The 22,026-nt window shown below is 39.1% G+C and overlaps 1 protein-coding gene across 6 annotated transcripts in view; it reads right to left on the bottom strand.

Moving 5' to 3' along the window:
- The window catches only part of LOC142435892 (thyrotropin-releasing hormone-degrading ectoenzyme-like), a 373,691-nt gene that overhangs the window by 267,015 nt on the left and 84,650 nt on the right, over nucleotides 1-22,026 (bottom strand). The window contains exon 1 of one of the 6 annotated variants that reach the window (XR_012781654.1): nucleotides 15,552-15,676. The exons of the other annotated variants lie outside the window; for them this stretch is intronic. The gene's annotated coding sequence lies outside the window, so the exon portion shown is untranslated. Of the gene's footprint in view, nucleotides 1-15,551; nucleotides 15,677-22,026 lie in introns of those variants that run through there. 6 annotated transcript variants of the gene reach the window in all.

Below are 22,026 nucleotides of genomic sequence, written 5' to 3'. Positions count from 1 at the left end.
TTGTGGAAAGATAGCTAAGGGAGCGCACGTGAAGAAAACAAAGAAGATTAAATAAAAATCAGGAAATAAAGAACAAACCAAAATGGAGTCACAAATAACTGCAAAACTGCACTGACCATAGAGTATACAAAGCAAAGAGATAATTGTTGTTAGGGGCCATTGAGTGGGTTGTAATCTTGTCTTCTTTCCTGTCTTTTTTAATACCTTTTGCTTTTTCATGAATGATGTTCTCGAGTCCTCCAACAGATCATCTGGACTTCGGTGACTTAAGTGTTCATCAAATCAGTCCAGATGTGCTCAAATGCTGGTGGGGTAGACGCATGGCCATATTTCCACTCTGGGGGACTTGTTTTATTTTCCATCAACTTCAAACTTAACTTACATATGAACAATTGGTGGTTCATCCCACTGTCGTTTCCTGGCTTCGTTTTAGTGCTTCTCTATCGTTTCTTCCCAGGGATGTAGTCGATTTGATTTCTATGTATTCCATCCGGAGAAGTCAGTGTGTATAGCAGACTTTTGTGTTGTTGAAAAACTGTATTTGCTATGACTAAGTCGTTGGTCTTTCAAATTCAATCATGGACTTTTCAGCTTTGTTTCTAGCCTCATGTCCCCCTTTCCCCAGCTACTGTTCCCTCTTGGCTTCCTACTTGTACATTTCAACTTTCAATAAGTACAAATGCAACTTAATGTTTGATCAAATTCAGACCGAAGACATTCGTAGAACTAGCCAGTTTTTCAGCACTGGTTTTTGTGGCAGGTGCATACATTTGAATAATAGTATTGGTTGGATTTCCTCAAAGGTGGACAGAGATAACCATATCACAGACAGCATTATACATCAGAGTAGATCGTGAAATGTGCCTTTGGACCATGAAGGCATGCCATTCCTCTTGACTATTTCATTCCCGGCATAGTAAATCACAGGCTTTTCTGATTCAAAAAAGCTAATGACAGTTCATTTCTGCTTACTAATGCCTAAGATATTAATCTTTATATATTCCCCTTTATTTTTGATTAGTTCCAATTTTCCCAAATTCATACTTTGCACATTCCGAGTTCCAAACAGTATCAGATTTTTCAGCTCTTTCTTCCCCCATAGCCCATCAACAAAGGAAGACTCCAAAGCCTACACACCATTCATGCCAGCATGGTTGACTCTCCTCCAAGAAAGTAGCTCCTCCTCAGTCACAGTTGAGTGCCCCTGACCCGAAGGGCTCATCTCCAGCACTATCTCCCATGCAGCCTTCCTCCCATTCATCAAGCCATCAAAAGCTGGCAATGTTTTGAAGCTAAGCATAAGGTTTTCAGCAGCTACTTCCCTGAAGTGGGCAGCCAATTCTTTCTTCGTTGTTCTTAGTCTGGAAGCTCTGCTGAAACCTGTTCCCTTTGGGTCATTGTGCTGACGTTTGAAACAGTGGCATAGCTTCTGAAATCATAGCAAGACACAAGCCGCCACAGTAAGACAGGCTGACTGACAAGTGGGGAAAGCAAGCAGAAGATGTGCTTAAATAAAAAGTTGAACAGAAGATGCCAAGGGTGGCTTTCAGAAACAAAGTAAAGCGTTGTAATGAAATGTGCAAAACCCTAAAACTAAATGAGGTGAACAAAGCCATCATTTCTAAAACTAATGAAGAATCATCTGATTAACTAAAGAAGAAACCCAAGCCTATTTTGCAATATGAAAAGATTCAAAGACTCTGGAAGTATCCAAAGAAGATAGTTATGCAGAGTCAGGATAGCAAAAAGAACGGGCAACTGTCAAACATTTCAGCAGGTAGCATGGGATCCCAAGATGCCAAAGCCCCTCCATGAGATCCGCTATGAGGTATCAAGCAGTTGTAAGAAGATGAGGCTGCATTTGAACACCTCCAACTTCCACTCGTCTGGTCTTCATTTGGTGTGTTGCTTGCCTGCCAAGCCTGCTTACCTTGATTCACTTGTCTCTGCAGACAGAATATGTTGATCCTGGGAGACATCGGAAGTTCCTTCCAACAAACATTATGAACGAAACCAGTTGAGGGGAGTACATTCTGATGAATGGCAACTCCATGACTGTCCAAATGGAATGGTTCTCCATAGGTCTTTTTGGTTTGGTTTTGTTTTTTAATACTTTTACTGGGTGCTCTTATGTCTCTTATCACAATCCATACATTCATCCAGTGTGTCAACCATATTTGCACACATGCCTCCATCATCATTTTTTTTTATGTTTGAAATGAGCTTGCAGGTCATTCAAGACTCCAAGTCCACTTCAGCTTTACTTTTCCTCCTTTTATCGCCACTCAGACCAATACATAGACCAATACATAGAGGGACAGGAATCTGGAGGGTACCATCATCATTTTCAAAGTATGCTCTTGAAACCTGAGACCTGATATCAGCTCCCCATTTCTTCCCCTTCCTCTCCCACTTTCCCTCCCTCACAAACCCTTTATAAGTTATAGATTATTATTCCCATAACTTACTCCATCCTCTGTCGCCCCTCACCCACTTTTCCATTATTCATCCCCCTGGGAGGGGATTCCAATAGATGCCTATGATCGAGTCTTCCTTTCTCCCCCCTAATCCTACAGGTATCTCAACTCTCATTGTTGGCCTGGGGGAGTTATCTTTCCTGGATTCCCTGTGTTGGGGGCTCTTATCTGTAGCAGTGTGCATGTTCTAGTCTAACCCAATTTGTAAGGTAGAATTGAGGTCATGAAAGTGGGGTGAAGGAAGCATCAAGAACAAGAAAGTTGTGTGTTTCATCAGTGCTATTCCCTGAGACCTCTTTGTGAGGGGATGTCCAACTGTCTACAGATGGGCATTGGGCCTCCACTCCATGGCACCCCTCCCATTCACCTTGGGTATGGTTTTATTCTGGGTCTTAGATGCCTGATACCTGATCCTATTGACACCTCCTGCTCACAGGCTGGTGTGCTTCTTCCATGTGGGTTTTGTTTCTTCTGAGCTAGATGGCCACTTGTTTATCTTCAAGCCTTTAAGACCCCAGATGCTATATCTTTTGATAGCCAGACACCATCAGCTTTCTTCACCACATTTGCTTAATCACCTGCCTTGTCTTCGGCGATCATGTCAGAAAGGTGAGCATCACAGGGTGCCTGACAGCTGGTTTTTACTTTTTTGAAAGAGAGGTACCAAACATTTATTCTGAGACATTGCTGGATGGAACCAAACCTTCAACCTTTCCATAAGTAGCTAAGAGTGTTAACCATTGGCACCACCGAGGGACTATTACCATATATACCTTAAATTTTTTTTCAGGTACTTAAAATCTAGGCTACTTTGCTTGAGAAGCTATGTCATTAATCTCGATGCATCTGTTCTTTAGCTAATGTTTATGAAAAAGATATTCATTTAAAGGTCAAATATGTCAAAAATAGGTGGGATTAGCATTTAAATGTGAAAAAACTGTGGTTAACCTCAATCTATCTTTTTATTCTTTACTATACTACATAGCCTGAAGTGAAACTTATTATTTAAAAAATCTTTTTCAAAAAAAAAAAATCTACCTACCCCCTCCACTATCATGATCCCAATTCTACTTTACAAATTCGGCTGGACCAGAGGATGTACACTGGCACATATAGGAACAGGGAATCCAGGACAGATGATCCCTTCAGGACCAGGGGTGAGAGTGGCGATACCAGGAAGGTGGAGGGAGGGTGGGGTGAAAAGAGGGAAGTGATTACAGGGATCTACATATGACTTCCTCCCTGGGGGATGAACAACAGAAAAGTGGGTGATGGGAGACGTTGCACAGTGCAAAATATGACAAAATAATAATTTATAAATTATCAAGGGTTTATGAGGGAGGGGGAGCAGAAAGGGAAGGGAAAAATGATCAGATGCCAGGGGCTTAGATGGAGAGCAAATGTTTTGAGAATGGTAATGGCAATGAATGTACAAATGTGCCTGACACAATGGATGGATGTATGGCTTGTGATAAGAGTTGTATGAGCCTCCAATAAAATGATAAAAAAGAAAAATAATAAAGGCAGTTCGTAACATGGACAAAAGAATTGAAAATGCTGATCACATAGACATCTTCTGTTACTATATAGAAAAAAATAAACAAACAAAAATCTCCAGGTTTATTATATGGGATGCTGGCGATGAGTTCTGCACAAGCCGTCCTTGTAGAATTGTATTGTACCAGGGCTCTCAGTAGACTTCCTATAAATTCATTTGCCCATGTTCCAATGAGTTCATGCACATGTTCAGCTAGATTACTATTTTATAAATGTCATTGCTCCTTACTAAGTGAGAGCTTGTATTCAGTAGGATGGCATATTATCTGGTGTTAATGAAAAACATCACAACCGTCTTCTCTCATACATAAATACTCTATATTAAGAAGTAGGAAATTTCAAACCTTCAAGTAAAAGGGAAAATTTGAGATTAGATGCAAACCATGCTCTGTTGGCACTCTTAAATTAAGAAAATACATAGGACACAGCTCTGGTGGCTCCACTCTAACAAAGTGACGCTTCCACTCTGTGCATAACAGCAGGTGGTAAAGTGGCATTATAAGCCAGTCACTTACACTTCAAGCACAAAGGCAAAGGATCCATTTTACTTTTAGAGTTAGCTTAAATCATTGTGTTACACTTGTCTACATATATTAAAAGACAATAGTAAAAATTTTAAAGTTTGCTTATCTCCAAAGGCAAACATATGAGATATAACAATGCTCATATTGTTTTTCTTTTCTTTATCTTTCTTTGAATTTTCTTCCAAAACTGCTTTCTTATAATTGGACTAACCCATGATAGCACACTGCATTCTCTAAAATATTTTTAAGATAATAGATATTGTTTTCTTATAATCCCATATTTAAGAATATCATCTATAATAGGAAAGGTGTAGAAAATTGTATGCTTCCTTGAAAGATAGGAAGAGAAATACCATATGATCCAACAATCTCTACAGCTGGGATGTCCTAAAATCAAAAAACAAGATATGTAAGATTAACAGATTTTTGTACACTCATTTTCACGTTATAATAGCAAAAAGATAGAAACAATGTAAATGGCCATCAATCAAAACTGGATAAGCAAATTATGGAACATATACACAATGAGTACTGGACAACACGAAGGAACAAGGATGAATCTGCAGAAGTCTTCGTAACATAGAAGGACCTGGAGTCTATGCTGATGAGTGAAATAAGTCAATCATAAAAGGTGAAATATTCTGAGACCCCTACTATTAAGTGCCATGAAAATTTTTTCACACTCAAATTGAAAATCTTTGATGATTACCCTGGATAGAAGGGAAAAGGAGGGTAAATTACTGGTGGGAAGTTATACAGGTATTCACTTGGGTGCAAAGAAAGGCAATTTACACTAAGAGGGGAGTTTTCAAAAATATTGGAGTTCAGGGAAGACATTGGGGAATCTTCAGAGTTAAAGGAAGGAGAGGTAGTGCTATTATGTCCACTTCCTGCAATAATGATATTAAAGAGATCTATAGATGGGCACATGGCTGATGGATATGGGAGGGAAAGTGGAAGTATAGCCACAACTTTATACGGGCTTGACACAGGATACTGTCTCTCACAAGGAGACCTAATAGTCCTCTGGCTAAATGTTGGACCGCTCATCACAAGGTTGGAGGCTCAACCTCCCAGCTGCTCCATAGGATATAGAGGAAGCTGCCTGCCCTGGCGACGGTTTACAGTCTTCAATTACTATCAGTCTCATGGACTTGGAAGCTGCGTGTTTGATTATATATCTTTGCTGTAAATATAGTTAGAAATGCAGTAAAGTGGACAGGGTTCTGAAATGTCTTAGACATAATCACACACCGAACACCTTGAGTCACAGGTCTAGTATCTTAGGCCCATCATCTCAAGGGGCATCAAGATCAACTGGCATGACACAGTCCTTGTGGCATACTTCGGCGATTGCTAACAATGATTTAAAAAGTTGGTATGCAGCCATGTAAGGTGCAAATATTGGTTTCCCCAGAGGAAAAAGCTTGAAGAAATTGAAATCAGTTATTCCATTAGACTAAAGGTCATGACAACATCAATCTCTACAATCATGACACAAGGAGAACTAGACTGTGCTCTGCCTCCACAGCCACCTGCTGCTAAAAGGGTCACATTAGTGGGTTCCACATAGATGGGGAGGAAAATTAAAAATCATAAAGAAGCTTAGTAGCTGACTAGAGACTGGTGGAAACTACTGCCCCCACCTGCCTCCAGACTATGGTCTTCAGTTCCCTTCAAGTCTAGAAATGAACTCAGCGCAGACTCCATTTTTTAGCTAAATCGATCTCTAAGGAAAATAGGAACGCCATGGAGGCACACACTCCTTAGAGGAATCAAGCAGTTGATGTCCAAAGGGCACCATTGAGCCAAAAACAAAGCTCACACACGTTGAGAAAGGAGGAGGAAGGATAACAGAGAGCACAGGGAGAAAGTGAGATGAGTGATGTTACACTGTCGGGATCGCAACCAATGGGATGAAACAAAATGTGTATAAAATTATTAAATGGAACATTGATTAACTCTATAAACATTTGGCCCATGCGCAACACAAAGGCTTTTTTAGACATTCTAAAGTAGTTAAACCAATTAGAAATCATTACCTGAACTTTAAATAAATTGTACTGGTATACTACTACCCTAAATTTAATGGACCATTAGAAAATGAAAACACTTAACTTCTTAGCCTTAAAATTCTATTGAACCAATTCTTATTTTCAAAGAAATTGATTTCTTAGCATGCATCTTCATGTAAGGAAAATATTTTTATCGTGAATTTATAATGGTGTTATCAGTGCAATTATATATACCCTATTGCTAGCCCAAATAGCATCATTGTACAATTTAGAAAACATCACCTCTCCCTCCGAGCACTGTTCTGCTTGTTATCTGAAACCAGTATCAGTACACACACACAAAAAATCTATGCTTATGAACATGATTTCTAGTGTTGCACAATGTATAACTTAACCTATTAGATTATGCCAAAACTTTGTAGAAGATAAATTTTCCAATCCATTCAGATCAAATGTTTAATGCACTCTCCACAAATAGTTGAGGTAACACTCAAAGAAGCTGGATTGTAGGAAAAAAAGCAGCAGAAGCAGAATTTGAAGATGGCTTAGTAGTAGCCTGGTTTTTTGGTTGCTGTTTTTTAAATCATTTTATTGGGGGGCTCGTACAACTCTTATCATAATCCATACATCCATCCATTGTGTCAAGCACATTTGTACATATGTTGCCATCATCATGCTCAAAACATTTGCTCTCTACTTGAGCCCTTGGTATCAGCTGCTCAATTTTCCCCTCCCTCCCCACACCCACCTCCCCCATGAACCCTTGGGATGAAGCACTTGCTAATGAAGATTAAGGACTGCAGCCTTTAGTATAGATCACTCAAAGTAAAGAAGATGAAAATCCTCATGTTTGGACCAACAGGTAACATGATAAGTGGAGAAAAGTTTAAAATTGTCTAGCATTTCATCCTGCTTGGAAGCACAATCAATGCTTATGGAAGCCCCAATATCGAGCTCAAAGGATGTGTTGCCTTGGGTAAATCTGCTGTACTCAACCTCTTTAAAGAACTGAATAAACAAAGATGCACCTGAACCTGCAACAAAGATGCACCTGAACCTGAAACAAAGATGCACCTGAACCTGCAACAAAGATGCACCTGAACCTGCAACAAAGGTGCACCTGTACTAAACCTCTTTAGAGAGAACTGAGTAAACAATAAAGTGGACCTGACTCAAGTCAGGGTATTTTCAATACCCTGACATGCACTTGAAAGTTGGACATTAGATATGGAAGACTACAGATGAATTGATTCATCTGAATTGTGAAAAGAATATTGAAAGTATCAGTAACTGTCTAAAGAACAAACTGATCTGCCTTGGAAGATGTATGACCAGAGTGCTCCACAGAGGCAAGGATGCCAAAACATTGCCTTCACATACTTAGAACATGTTGTCAGAAGAGATCAGTCCCTGGAGGAGACCATCATGTTTGGGAAGTTAGGTGGCAATGAAAATGAGGAAGGCCCTCAACAAGATGGATTGACACAGTGGATCCAACAGTGTGCCCAAGCAAAGGAACACATGTGACCACGGCACAGGACTAGGCGGCATTTCCTTCCATTGTTTGTGAGTTTGCTATGGGTGGAAGCTAATTCGCTGGCACTTAACAACAATGACAACCCAGAGGTTTTTAGATAGGTTTTCAAGTCAATAAAGCACACACACATACGTACACACGTTAACTTGGGAACTATCCTATTTTGATCAAACAACATGATAATCATCAAGCACATAATTGGAAACTAGTTACATTTTGCTTGAGAACAAATATAACAAAACACAAATGGACATAAGCTATAAATATAAATTTCTGACGAGAGCTATTGAATGTCAGGTAATGTGTCAGGACAGCCTTGTTATTTAGCCATGGTTCTTAGCTTTGCTGAGTAGTAGGATCAATTACAGCATTTAAAAAATATATTGATGCCTTACCCCAGGCCAGTTTAATCAGAATCTCTGAATCTAAGCATCAGTGGTTTTGAAACTTCCCCAAATGGTTCCTGATACCAACTCAGAGATTAGAAACTCTTCAATAGATGGTTTTAGGTTTAATACTCTATCCTGAAAGAGCCCAGAAGATTGGTCTTTACATTTTAGTGTCATCAGAATGCCTTGTTGTTACGTGGCATCTAATTGGTTCTGTCCCAGAGTGACCCCATGCACAACAGGGACACTACCTGCCTGGTCCTGCACCAGCCTCACAATTGCTCCTATGCTTGAGCCCATTGTTGGAGCCACCGTGTCACTCCATCTCATTGAGGGCCCTCCTCTATTTTGAGGCCCTCTCCTTTACCTAGTCCGATATCCTTCTCCAGGGACTGGTCTCTTCCGACAATATATACAACACACATAAGGAAGTCTCGCCAAGCTGGTCTCTGACCCAAACAGGCTTGGTCGACCTTTTGGCAGTCCATGGTACTTTCAATATTCTTCTTTAGCATCACAATTCAAATGTATGTACTCTTTTTCAGTCTCCCTTATTCAATGTCCGACTTTCACATGCATATGAGGCCACTGAAAATACCATGGCTTGGGTCTGGCGCACCTCAGTACTCAGAGTAATGTTCTTGATTTTCATTTCTCTAAAAAGATCTTGTCCAGCAGATTTACCCAAACGAATGTGTCTTTTTATCTCTTGATGGCTGCTTCCATGAGCACTGATGGACTGTGCTTATGAGCAAGAAGAAATCTTTGGCAACTTCAAACTTTTCTCCACGTATCATGACACCACCTAGTGATCCAATTGTGAGGAGGATTCTGACCTTCTTTCCATCAACTTGCCATCCATACTAAAGGCTGCAATCCTTGATCATAAGAAACACTAGGAGGGTACAATAAAACTGTACTTCCTGGGCCTCCTCCCAAATGCATGAGTCTGTAGATGCTGAGGCTGCTGGTCTGAGCCCGACTCTTGAGCAACCAGTTACTCAAATGTCGGGGACAGCCACACTGACCTCCCACAGAGCTTTGAAGGAACGCAGAATCTCAAGCCACAGCACAGAACAATTGGATCAGAATCTGAATTTTCACAAAACCCTCTGGTGATTCGTAGAGAAATTAACATTTCAGAAAGCGTGGTGTAAATTATACCCCTACTTTGGCCAAGAGGACTAGGAATGGGATGGAACAGGATCTGGAACTGCCGGTAACTTGAGCGCTAACCTTCGAAACCCTTCAGCACTAACAGTGTCGTGCAGAAATTCAAGCCTCGTGTTGCCAGGTATTCCAATATCTCAAAAAATGTGAATCTGGATGCTTATGTGAAATCTCCCAACTGTAAAATATTGGCAATTAATTCAAAGGTCTCATAACGTCTTCTAGGCTAAATAAAACATGCCCGTGGGCCATAGTTCGCCCACCGCCTTAATGTAACCCCTAACCTAAAAAAAGTCGATCGTAACTTAAGTTAGTTTGGGGGAAAATGTTGGAGATGCCTTTAGAACACTCTCTTTAAAAGCTTTAGATAAATGGTATCTTTGGTAACATAATTATTTTCCATTGGGCATAGTTTGTCTGACAAGAACTCAGCAAAGCAGCAGAAATTAATGTTAGACAGGGCAGCTTTGAAATATAAGTTATGGGAGAAAATTTATGCAGCTTTAAGGCAGGAAGCAAGAGAGGCTGCCCAATGCCTCGGGAGGGCCTTTGAGAACATGAGATGTGAGAGCAATCCATCTCAAATGGGAAGGTTTGAGGCATTTGATTATGTTTACTAATAAATACAACCATGGGCATGGAAAATATTTTAGTCACAAGCCTTTAGGAATGAAAGAACAGCCGCCTTATGGATGTAGAATTTATACTCACTTATTAAGTAAGTATATCAGTTCCAAAGTAATATCAGTTCCATAGTATCTCTCCATCTTTATATAAAATTATTGAATTTTATCATTTCCTTTTAAGAAAAAGTAGTTTAGGGGGTCGAAAAACTACAATCGAGATATACAAATAGGCTCAAAGCACTATATTGTGAGGATCTTGGGCCGTCATCATGCCATCCCTTTTTAAAGATACCTTAGAAACTTGTAAACCATCTAGAAAATAACAAGAAGGGATCTTTCAGCAAGGTCAGTTAGGACTAGAAAGTGCACAGCAGGCAGCTAAGCCGCCGAAAAGAACCATGAAAGTCAAATGATGTGTCTGAGAAGGAGAAAGGCGAACAGGAAAGTGATGAGAACTGCTTATTACTTCCCTGGAACAGGAGTAAACAAGCAAAGTTTCCTAAACACATGGAATGAAACAGAAAAGGCTCAGGAAACTTTCCAGTCACCTCTCAGTAGGCTCTGCTTGTGACTATATCTCCTTTAAGAAATGACCCTAAAAATGTTTTTTTTTTTTTTTTTTTTTTTAAAGAAGTGACCCTTTACTCCATAATCTCCAATGACACTCCCGGATCACAAGCCCATTTCTTAGTCTGTCATAAAAGGTGTTCACGATACAAGGACAGTTTAGCTCTAATCCTCTTAAATCAGAAAGCATTAACTCATCTCTTTCCAAAGCCCTCCAATTAGCCCAGCAATTAAGACAATAGGTCCTTGTCTGCACGCTACAGACATATCTTTAAAACGGGCAAGTGTCTGCCATTGGAGTAATGAAGTAAACCTTAAAGTTTAGCAGGATGATTTGGGGTCAACATTTGAAGAACTACTATTATCTCATAGTTGATTCTAACACCAATATGTTTTCATTATTTTTCAAGTTGAATATTCAAGACACACACATGAGGCAAACATATACTAGATGACATTATTTCCTTTAGCAAGGAAGACGCACATCATATAGAATAGTAAATAGGAGAAGACAGATAGGCTTTGACAGTTCTACAAACATAAAGGGAGTTTCACTTGATGCTGCCATGATTAGCGGCTTCAAGTGTAAATGATCCTACAACCTCACAGGTTCCAACACTTATTTGTCCTACTGCCCCACTCTCAGGAAAAACCCTTCCTTAACGCCTCCCCTGAAAATGAAATCTTAGGTATAGATCCAGATCTAGCTATCAGTGCCCTTACCCAGAACAAAGTATAGCCATCTACTTTTATAGCCCACACCGCCCTCTGGACACTTTCAGTGCCCCCGGGGCAGTCTTCCCACTGTGGAAAATACGGATTCTAAGATAAGCATTCACTTTGGGAGTCTTTTTATAAAGGGCCAAATTGAGTGCATGATGTGTAGATTATTGTTCTGAAAATCCGAAGTCCATTGTGTTTACCTGTGCCTGTGAGAAGCCACAATACACAGTACAACACATTAAAGACACTCTATATTAAAATGCCTTCACTTTTTCAGTTATTCTATGTCAGTGGTTCTCAAACTTCCTCATGTTGTGACCCTTTCATACAGTTCCTCGTGTGGTGATGACCCCCCCAACCATAAAATTATTTTCCTTGCTACTTCGTACGTGTAATTTTGCTACTGTTATGATTCGGGCAGACCCCTGTGAAAGGGTCATTCGATCCCCATAAGGGCCGTGACCCACAGGTTGAGAACGGCTGCTCTAGATGAAAATGCACTCACCTCTTATGTTTCTTTATAAGCAAGAAGAAGAAAGACAGTAACATTTAATCATGGCCTAAAATCTCTCAGGCCCTGTGCTTAACAAAATCACCAGTCTGATGGGATGTTGAAGGAGACAAGCTTTATGGTCTCTTTAATTAAAACTCTCTCTTTTCTGTGGAATATTTGAGCAATTTGATATGTAAATCCTAACCACAGTAAGTCACAGAATTAATTGTGACTTAGAATTAATTGCCTGTCAATTATAGCCTTATTATTCTACAAAAAGAAACTCCTTTACCTATGGGTTAATCTTAAATCCAAAACTACAGAAAGGATATGCAGTAGAAAAACAACAATTGTCTCATCCTGACTATGTTGACATAGTACATGATAAAAATAGAACCTAAGAGAGGAGAGAAACAGAGGAGGAAAATAGTATTTTATGTTCATACACAGAGCTTAATGCAAAATGTTTCACTTCACATATTCTTCATTTTTTATCACAAATTCAAAAATATTATTTTAATAGTTCAGTCATTAGCCACTGTTGTGTTCATACCCAGCTACCATGCTACATATCTAGTTATATGGGAAGAAATAAAACGCAGGGCTTTCTGGTTTGTGAAAGGCATTAATATGCATGAGAGTGCAGCTTGCCCCTTGTGGAGATGTAGAAGGTTCTTGTTAGCAACCTCCCAGACGTCTCCATATGTGGCTGTCTCTTCATTTGGAACTTGCCTTGGCCAGTGAATTTCCGAAGGCAAGAAAAAATATGATTGAGCATCCAGGCTTTCCTGATATCTCTTTGCCATCGCCATCAGAAGATTATGCTCCAAGAGGAGAACAAGAAACACCGAGTGGTTTCCCCCCCCCACACACACCCCTATGCTGGGGTAGGGTGGTATGCTGGGATTGCACCATCCCAGAAACCCCAAGCATGATTTGCCAAGACAAAATCAAAAAGGGTGAAATAGATGCATCTCACAGCTCCATATTGCCCTCTTAATAGCTCTATCATCACACTTACCATATCACATCATCTTGTTCATTATTTTCTATTTTTCACTAGGATAATTTTCTATGGAACTGAAATTGCATTTTTAACCTTGGGGGCAGATGGTTTGAGGGAGCAAAGGCTTCCTAAAAAGCAAATAAATATTGAAGAATTAAGCAACATAAAGAAATAGCAAATATTCTATTCAAACCCTTGCTTGTTATTCAAATGATTATCAAATAGCTGAAGTACATAAGTGAAAAATGTCCAGCATGATAAGAAAACATAAAGTTTGAGCTCTGCCCCGTAAGAGAGTGGAACAAAGGCTTCTTGTAGTAGATGATGCTTGAGTAAGCTAGCATCAGGCCTTGAGTAGACAACTAACTCCATGTGTTGGAGAACCTTGTTTAATGGGTTTCAATGGCGGATTTTTTCAGAAGCACTTGAGGAAGTTTCTCTACAGATGAAGCAGGAGTAAGAGCCACTGGAGAACGTTGGAATGGGTTAAGCTAAGCAGATGGAATGCGGCAAACCAGGACACGGTGGGTGAAATGGCACAGTCTTTGTGGGAAACAAGCTATCGATTGCTATCTTAGTCTGGACTTGGAAGCCAGGAGCATGAGAGTCCAAGGCTGAAGGAATGAATGTCCATGGTTCATCACAGGGGTCAGTGTCTTCCACGGAAAGAGCTTGGATTTGATTTCAGGGGCAATGGGAAGCAAAGAAATGATGCAGAAGATCAACATGACCAGCTTTGTAGCTTTGAGGTTTGAAACAAATCTCTGATGAAAGTGGCAGGAGGAATAAAATCAGTGACTAGATGAAGAAGTGTTTTAAAATATGTGAACCTGAAGGAGCGTTATGAAGAGCTGCAACATGGAAGAATGTAAAAGGCTCCTCCTGTGTTTATTGTCCGCAGACAAGTTTTTACGTGGGCGCGCAAACAACTGATACTGAATGAATAAGAAGAGGCAAACAACGGAAAGCAATGTTTTGTTTGCTGTTGCAAAAACATGAGTCACAATCCATGAGTGGCCAGCCAACAGGCATTCATCAAAAAGGTAGAGGGAGAATCGACAGATAGTGCAGTCAGAGGAAATAAAATCCCAAGAATAAAGAAAGGATCAATAATCCAAATGCAGCACAGAGATGCAGTTAGATAGGACTGAGAAAGCAATTATTGTCTTTGGTCATTTTGCCTTTCCCAGGCAGTTTGAATAGACTACTGGGGGTGAGAGCCAGACAAACACTAGCCTGAAGAATGACGCAGTAGAGAAGAACAAGCAGCACATCCTCCTGAGGCTGCAAACCCACGTGGATGGGGTAGATTTGCCCTAATCTAATTGTCCTATTTTTATGGAGCAGAAATAGCCTTTATGCTTTTAGCACATATCACTGACGATCTTTATCAAAATGGCTCAAAGATAGAGTCATCTTCCTCAGCCTGAGTATAGAACTTCAATCACAGTAAAAAAGGCATTATGGATGAGAAGTACCTCCATAGGTCTCCTAAATGAATGTGATTGGGACACATGCCTGAGTGGTGCGATCATTAAGCGCTCAACTACTAACCAAAGGTTGGCAGCTCAAACCAGGATTTTGAACCAGTTTGAAAAGTTTGGTCAAGGCTCACAGACACAAGGGTTGCATACATACTGTTTAACAGCCAAATAAATACCTCTGTGCCCAATGCTTTGACCTGAACTGAAGAAAGGTGGCTTTGCCCAGCTCAGACAGGAGCCAGCCCAGACATTCAAAGTTGTGAGGTCTGAGTGGGCCATTGCGTTCCATTTCCACTCTGGTCAAAATCTGACACCTTGAGAGATTTGGTTGCTCTGCGATCTGTATACTGTCCTTATTTTCATGGGTCATGAACAGGCCATTTGAAATTAGTCTTAGTCCCTGCTTTAAACCCAGTTAGAGGCCCCTCCACAGACAAGCCGGTAAACCCCGTAGAGCAGGGCTACCCCACATGTAAAGACCCCTGAACCCAAACTGGCTGAACGGCAACCAACAATCACTTCAGAAATGACAAGATCTTTGTGGGGATGGAATGCTATCCTACACATATGTCAAAGAGTAAAAAGACACGACTGTAAAACGACCTAAAGCTTTATTTGGGCCACCCCATCACATCATTAGTATTTACAAGAATGTGTTAGGTATGTCTAACACTATATTTAACCCATGTGTATTAAAAAAACCACAAATGAAATAGAAGACATGGGGAGGAGTCTCATCCAAACCCACTTCTTTTTTTAAATTTCAAGCATTGCCTCGAAAATAACTTACCTTTCTATTGGTCACACGCATTGGCTTTACTATCTTGCTTATACCTACATGTTAGGGCTGATATTTAACTAACACTCATGTCCTGTGTTTGCCCCACTGACAGCCAGAGGAACGAAATAGCTGCGGGTTGTCTGGAAATGAGACTGCATCTGTAACATCTGTCTTCATTCAATCAAAACCCAGTGCTACTTACATTTTACGAGTTTACCTGCAACAGGAAACCACTTTAAGAGTTTTAAGACATTCTCCTCCAGGAGGATTAACAGGAAGCTGTACTTTTCATCAAACTTTTCCAACACCTTCTGCCATTTCCCCCATCCTAGCTGTCCAGCTGGATGTCACCACCTTGCGTGCAGCAAAGATGGAGTGTCTTATCCAGAGATACTCATTAGAAGAGGTTTTGCTGGAAAGTGAAAATCAGTCATTATGGGAGTAGGGGTGAGGCGAGCAAAAATGTACTGTTTGAACCAAGTTCTGCTCCTAAATCTCTTTAAGTCTAAGTTATATAAAAGTTATGTTCATTTATCATCAAACATTAGTACTTTAAATGATTGTATTCTTATATAGAAACACAAAAGAAACTTTCCAGATACACTACAACATCTTGAACATATTAGTAAATTAATAAAACAAAGAATGCTCTGATGAGCATCACAAAGCAGTGGCCATTTGTCACCAAGAACTATTGTATGTAAGTCAAAAATTTAAATCCACTGGCTTTATAGTCTGTTAGTGACTGCAGGTTGCACAGTAAGTTGGTGTTCGTATTCTGAGGACTGCCTTTCCCAGGTAATCTGAAAAGCTATTATCAAGCGGCTTTATTCCTCCTTCATCCAAACAACAAATTATCTCTTTCCACCAAAATGACGACATGCCGTAACTTCAGTTACATAGAAGTAAAGCCAGTTATTTGGGGAAAGGAGCAGTACCAATTGAGAAACTAAACAAAATAGCCGCGAAAGTCAAGGAGAAAGAAGCCCAGCATAACACAGCCCTTGTTCAATAGATACAATTTGGCCATCATTTTTTTTTTTTTACTAAGTTCAGAGCCCTCTTGTAAAGTATAAATATCTAACAATAACATAGCATTTTGATGCTTCTTTATTCATTTTGAACTTTTCTCATTTCAGAGATTAGTAACAGCCATGAATATCCTCACCCCTTCACAATCACTAAGTGTATATAATTTACTGGTTTAAATAATTTCTATTAGTTCCTTGATTAAATCTGTGTCATATGTACACTTCTGTGCTTTACAGACGCCGTGAAGGCATAACATCGGAGTGCCAGTAACATGTCCTGCTTGCTCCCACTTACAAACATGAAGCAACAATCTGAGATACACTTAACCCTGCATGAGACCGCCTCCTAATGGTACAACGGCACCCAGTAGCTGTGCCAAGTAAATAGACAAAGCTGCATCTCTGGATCCTAGAGTCAGGCCGCCCAGAACGGAAACTGAATCCACCTCTTATTGCTGCTACTTTCTCTCTCTATGTCTTAGTTCCCATATTTAGTAGCTATGTTGTATATGTATAGTATATATATATTAAAATTATCTTTATATATATGTACATTATATGTATGTTGTAGAGTGGTTATGAAGATTAAGTCGATACATGTGATAGCATATAATGGATGCTCCATACAGCTTAGTTGGCAGTATTAACATGACTGTAGAGAGGTAAATGTATTTCTGGCCCCTCTAAAAGGGAAAAAAAATGTTACAAAAAAAGTCAAGTCATGTCAGATATCAGCTTACTCTCAAAAACATGTATGTGAAAAGTGAATACAGTACCATCCAAGGCAGGGGTGGCAAGGCCAAAAGCAACCAGAAGAGGTAGGCTGTGAAGTACGCATGTAAGGATCCATTAGGATTTAAGCTGTGGAGATGTCCAACATCCCGTTAGTCCATACAAATTTTGAAACCACATAATGACCTAAAAGTGACAATCATAGTTGAAAGCTTGATGGATTCTGATTTCTAAGGAGTTCTTTCCAACAATCTATAATGTGAAACACTTACATGACAAGTCGTATGACTGGATTAAACCTGGAGAGTCCGGAGGGTAGGAGAATAGGGGTAGAATTACAGACCTCTTTCAACAGCCTGAAACTGTCCATGATGAATAAAGTTGAATTACCACGAGAGACACAATGGAGAAATGGGTGACAAATGAACAGGGAAGCATCTACTTTGATGTGACATAAGAATAAGTCTACAAGGCACAATAACAATTATGGAGTGCTTATTTTCCATTAGACAGTATTTTAAGTGAGTGACTGACTCATATTAACTTGTTTAACTCTCATAATAACTCTAATTGTAGAAAACAAACCCAGTTCTGTTGAGAATTGCAAAGTATAACAATACAAAATTTATCACCTATTACTTAACCAAAGTTAATACATGTCTACTTTCTAGTGATTTCCCTCCTTCCTTTTTCCATCCCTGGTAATTATTAAAGAACGTTTCTTTCTGTGTAGAAACTTTTTCCTGAAATTTTATAATAGTGGTCTTATACAATATTTGTCCTTTGGTGAATGATGTCCTCCAGGTTGATGTGTGTTATGAGGTGTTTCATGGATTCATCAATCTTAGAGTTGTGTGTACGTATCACAATTGTTTATCCATTCATCCATTAAGGGGCACTTAGGTTGTTTCCATCTTTGCTACTGTGAATAACACAGTGAGTATTAGCATGCATATATCAATTCATGTCTCCGGTATATAAATCTAGTGGCAAGATTGCTAGATCATCTGATATTTCTACTTCTTTTGAAGGAAAATTCAGACCTTTTCCACAGTGCTCGCACCATTGTATAGTCTCACCACCAGGCTGTGAGGAGCTCCAATCTCCCCGTACTCTGACCAGTACTTGTTGCTTTTCGTTTTGAACTTTGCTATAATTGCTTGTGGGAGATAGATCTCATTATTTTGATTCTCAGCTCTCTAATGACTAATGGCCACATAGCACATAGCTTGCTCACTGCCGACATAACAATATCAAAAGACTAGTTTCTGCCAAAGGAAGTCATGTGTGGTAAACAGAGGGTCACTGAAACAAGGGAAACCAACACAGAAAGAATTGACACAATTGCTAATCAATGAGCTCAGATATATCAATGATCAAGAAGATGGCATAAAAGCCGGAACTGCTTCAATCGTTCATGTTTACGTATCATTCTGTTATACCTTGACTCAATGGGAAATAACAGCAACTCTTATTTTAATTCCCATTTTAGAGAGGAACAAAGAGCCTAAGCAACTTCCGCAAGGATACAGCTAGGAAGTCTACAGCTATTAAGGGCTGTAGAGAGGAATTGTGCACAATCTGACTTTTATTCCCTCTACTACCTTTCTTCCTTCCAATGTCAAGTGGCTTAAGGAATTAACCAGATAAGGTTATATACAAGCTTAATTCAGAAATATTTGAAAATACATAATGGAGTGTGTGTTTCAGGGTAGAGTCAAGCAGATATTAATAGAGAGTTAATTTGATACTGCACAGGAAGCATATGGATAGGTTAACTACACTATAAATTCCCTTCTTGCCTGTGTAGTATCAAATAAGATATGCTTAGAGAAGTCACACAGCAAAAGAATTAGATAAATTACTATGCTCATCGATACCTCAACCTTACAGAAGGTTCATGTGTTCTAAATTATAGGCAGCAGTATGGGCTGATTGCCTTGGAATCTTTTTTTTTTTATATTATTACTTTTAGTCAGTCATTATCTTACCATTGGGTTTAACCTCATAAGACTACAAAACCCAACAGGGGGTACGTGCTTGAATAAGTAAAACAAAGCACTGTTGTTTTCTAATAGGGTCACAAGTAATGCCGGTAAATTAGTAATTAGGAGACTACCTTTATATAAAGAAAATTTTTAAATTTTAATGGGTTTGAATTACTATAATTAAATAAAGCTCAAACCCAGCAATATAAAAAGGATGAATGAATGACTTCCCAAGTGAAATAAACTGGTGAGTTATCAGGATTAGGACTAAATCTAGTCATCCCCCAAATCTTTATTAATGACCAGGAAAAGCCTACAATATGCTAATTAAATCTATAAATGCAACTGAGCTCACACGATCTTTCCAAAGGTTAAGCTAGGACAAAAGTTAAAGAGAAACATCTTCACCTTAAGGAAAATATTTTTAATAAGTAGAAGTACTGTCATAAACTCTCACTCAAAGCACCATCAATTATCATTCAACAGAGATGCTCTTTAAATAAAGGTCAAATTCCACATAATCAAACTATGGGAACAGACACATGAAGCTGGCTTTAAGAAAGCTTCACCATTTACATTTTCATTTAGTGTAAAAAACCTCCTGCTTATTTTTTATTGGTCAAGGGGGAAAAAGACATGAACAATGAAAAAATAAATTTTTCACCTTTATCATTTATACTTTTTTCCCCTTTCTAACTTAATGAACCAGAAACTCTCTGTTTGCAAGTAATAACATAATTATGTCCTTGGGAACTTGTTTTTTATAATGTAGCTATTTATTCTTTAGCTCTCAGGTCATTAGTTCAGAATTATATGTTTTTCTCATAACAACTGATAATAATAAATTCTTATATTACATCCCAAAAGAACTATGAAAAAATGCCTACTAGTCAATTCATTCAAAACATATACAATGCAACAGTAGAATGGGGGAGATTTTGACCAAGAAAAGAAGCTCAACATTGAGTATATTTTTATTCAGATATTTTATCCACAATATTGAATTTAGTGTATTATAAATGATTGTCCAAGAAAGCACAATAGAATTACTTGTATCATAAAGTTCATTTTTAGTATTCAAATCAAGCCTGTAACAACCTAATTTAGAAAAACGTAAGACAATCCTTCAGTTCTGTACAGCTTTCCACCCCAGTTTCCAAAACAACCTCAAACCTCACTACCCTGAAGTCAATTCCAATCCAGAGCAACCCTAACAACAGAGTAGACTTGCCCCTGGGGGTTCTGAGGTCACAGATCTTGACAGGAGCAGAAAGGCTCCTGGTTGCCCCTAGCAGCAGTGGGTTCTACGGTTGACCTTGTGCTTAGTGGCCCAATAGGGAGCCTATCTTCCCACCCCGGTTTATAGAGGCTTCCTGAGTTCATGCAAGCTATCCACTTGTTGCCCACTGAAAGATGATTTCCCTCCTTTGAGGAAGACATATTATTAAATTACATCTTCAACTTATCTCCTGGGCAGACAAAAAGACAAGCATGCTGTGCTAAACCTCAAGCATTTGGAAAGTTTTATTTATTTTTTAAAGTTTACTGACAATAGCTAAAAATTTAGGTGTTTTCATCTGAAAAATACATCGTGTCTTAAAATGCCAAGCAATAACAATGGTAGACATTCTCATCTGGAAATGACCAGCTACTGCCAAAAAAGAATCTAACTCTTTCATCCCTAAGTCTCCAGGTCCCAGTTCATGCCTAAAAGGGTGGGATTAATATGGATCACAATGATTGACATAAAATCACCCCCTCCACCCCCAGAGCGGGAGGAACAACAGAAACAGTGGGGAAGGGAAATATTGGTCATTGTAAGGTATAAAAATACTTATAATCTATAATTTATCAAGCGGTCACAAGGGTGGGGGGTGCGAAGCAGAACTCATACCAAGGGCTCAAATAGAAAATGTTTAGAAAAGAATGATGTACAAATATGCTTGATACAATCGATGTACGGATTGTTATAAGAACTATAAGAGCCCCCAATAAAATTATCTTTAAAAAAAGACTCGACTTTAGTACAGGGTATGAATCCACATCTTTTGTTTCCTTGGCATTCCTGTAAGCATATTTAAATATATACTAGTCCTTTACATAGCATGGAGATTAATGTTCATGTTTCCACTACTCATGAGGGATTCCTGTCTAATTAAAGAGCAACATGTAAGCTCATCAAACTGAAAGCAAGTACCCCCAAAAGTGTGAAGGTGTGCTGAGATTAAGAGTAATTAGGTAGGTAGGGTTCAATATTGCTTCCTTTTGCTGTTGTTGTTGTGTTGTTTGCCTGGGTGCTAGTTCTCCCCATGGTTTCCTTAGTATGGAAATAAATAACCTATAAGGTTACTGAGTCCAAGTCCCCACCAAACAGGGTGAGTTGTAGTCAATTAAGATGGTAACTTCTAGCCACGATTCCCACTTCTGGACTTTATATGCCTGTGGTCATGGTCCCTTGTTGGAGGTCTTCTCTCTACCAGGGGGCAGTACTATAGTGGGAGTTAGACTTGGCTTTTTGTTGAAGGGCTGAATCAAGCCATGCCCTTGGTTTCCTTGAGCCCTACTCTACCTTGATGGAGAGTGTGATTTTAAAAACATCCTTTGTTTTCCTTGGATATTTAACCATAAAACACAAGAATTTTTAATTTCAGGAAAAAATTTTGTTTTTATTCTTTACTTTCATAGTTTATCTATCTATCTATCTATCTATCTATCTATCTATCTATCTATCTATCTATCTATATATATATATACATTTAATTAAAGGTTACGAAAATGTCACACTCGGCATTATAGGGATACTGGTTCCATCATACAGTTATAACACACATAGCCTCACCTGCAAAATCAGACCTTTATTTGCTGGCTGAGCTTTGGTAGAAGCAAGAAACCTGTGGTGAGTTTTGGACATCTTTGGTTTCTGGCT

Source organism: Tenrec ecaudatus (genome assembly GCF_050624435.1).
Source record: "Tenrec ecaudatus isolate mTenEca1 chromosome 6 unlocalized genomic scaffold, mTenEca1.hap1 SUPER_6_unloc_1, whole genome shotgun sequence".
NCBI classification, from domain to species: Eukaryota; Metazoa; Chordata; class Mammalia; order Afrosoricida; family Tenrecidae; genus Tenrec; species Tenrec ecaudatus.
This window is presented reverse-complemented; position numbering and strand designations above follow the sequence as displayed.